We start from the raw sequence: 1,931 nt of genomic DNA, 5'->3' as shown, positions 1-1,931 counted from the left end.
CACCTGAAGTCGCTGGAGATATATCACCAACGATGTCTCCGCAAGATCCTGAAAATCCCCTGGGAGGACAGGCTTTTTAAAAAAAAAATTTTTTTTTAATTTTTCGTAGCCAATCTTTCCAATTCTTTGTCAGATCACAAACGCCAGAGGTCACCTTGCACACATCAAGGATCACCCTGCGCTAATGCTCTTAGCCAAAAGGCCTAGAGCCCAAGCACCGTTCCTGGAAGTACTGCAATACCAGGTTCGTGCCATGGAGGTGGATGGGTCAGGCCCCCCACACACCTCCGTGGAGGTGGATGGGTCAAGTCACCCCACCCACCTCCTATTTCCAAAATAGCATAGGAGAACCACCTTCCTGATCCAGGGAGAACCACGTTGGGGTCATGGTTACTCCCCTGTCAGGTCAGTTACGCATGATCTTAGCCAAAAGGCCGAGAAGCGACAGGTGCACCAACATCAGTGTCCTCGACCAGGCCAACATCCCCAGCATTGAAGCACTGACCACACTCGATCAGCTTCGCTGGGCAGGCCACACAGTTCGCATGCCAGACACGAGACTCCCTAAGCAAATGCTCTATGCGGAGCTCCTTCATGGCAAACAAGCCAAAGGTGGGCAGTGGAAACGTTACAAGGACACCCTCAAAGCCTCCCTGGTAAAGTGCGACATCACCACTGACACCTGGGAGATTCTGGCCGAAGACCACCCGAGGTGGAGAAAGTGCATCCGGGAGGGCGTTGAGCTCTTCGAATCTCAACGTCGCGAGCGTGAAGAGATCAGGCGCAGGCAGCGGAAGAAGCGTGCGGCAAATCAGTCCCACCCGCGCCACCCCCCCCCTTCCCCCAACGAATGTCTGTCCCAACTGTAACAGGGTCTGTGCCTCTCATATTGGACTGCTCAACCACCAAAGGACTCACTTTAGGAGTGGAAGCAAGTCTTCCTCGATTCCGAGGGACTGCCTATGATGATGATGATGACTGAGGGAGTGCTGCACTATCGGAGGTGCCGTCTTTCCAATGAGAAAAGTGAGGCCCCTTCTGCCCTCTCAGGTGGATGTAGAAGATCCCATGGTACTATTTTGAAGACATGCAGGTGGAGCTCATCCACACCACATTCAACTGCTTTTACCGGGGATCTGTCTGTCGATACGTCAGCTATTCTGTAGGGAAAGTCTCTTGCCTCTAGTCTTGCTTGAGGTTTTGATCATTTAAAGCTAGTGTCCTCTAGTTCGGTGCTCACAGTCCAAGTTACAGCTACATCATTGGCACCTCTTAAAGGCCAGGACCATTTCCCCTTTTAGTCTTTTTTCCTCCAATGAAACTTAACTCTGTGAATCTTTCCTCGCAACTTAAGAGGCCTAAGTTGTGGAATCATGTGTGTCGGAATTTCCAAATGTGCCTTGCCTGTGTGGAGCACACATTGGGAAACTGCAGTCGTGAATCTTAGTATTCCAAATGTGACCTTGGTTCGGTCAATGCTAATGGGCATGACGAGGAAATTTGGCTGTAAAGCTCCCTTGCCTCTAAAATTGGTGTTGCTCCCAACCAAACTTGTAAACTCCAAGTCAGCCACTGATCGCCCTCCAACGCAGGTTCTGCCTCTAGAGACTTGAGCACAAAATCCAGGCTGACACTCCAGCGCCGCACTGTCGGAGGTGCCATCTTTCGGATGAGACGTTAAACCGAGGCCCCGTCTGCCCTCTCAGTTGGATGTAAAAGGTCCCATGGCACTGTTTCGAAGAAGAGTAGGGGAGTTATCCCTGGTGACCTGTCTAATATTTATCCCTCAACCCATATTACAAAAATAGATTATCTGGTCATTATCATATTGCTGTTTGTGGGAGCTTGCTGTGTGCAAATTAGTTGACCTGTTTCCTACATTACAACAGTGAATACACTTCAAAAGTACTTCATTGGCTGTAAAGCGCTTT

General features: G+C 49.9%; 1 non-coding gene across 1 annotated transcript; it reads right to left on the bottom strand.

Moving 5' to 3' along the window:
* Positions 1–248: 248 nt before the first annotated feature.
* On the bottom strand, positions 249–446 carry LOC139233239 (U2 spliceosomal RNA). The gene has a single exon (XR_011588164.1). It is a non-coding gene; the product is annotated as a U2 spliceosomal RNA (small nuclear RNA).
* Between the last annotated feature and the right edge of the window lie 1,485 nt (positions 447–1,931).

This window comes from Pristiophorus japonicus, chromosome 20, assembly GCF_044704955.1.
Source record: "Pristiophorus japonicus isolate sPriJap1 chromosome 20, sPriJap1.hap1, whole genome shotgun sequence".
In the NCBI taxonomy this organism is placed as follows: Eukaryota; Metazoa; Chordata; class Chondrichthyes; family Pristiophoridae; genus Pristiophorus; species Pristiophorus japonicus.
The sequence above is the reverse complement of the archived record's forward strand: the minus strand, read 5'-3'. Positions and strand labels throughout refer to the sequence as shown.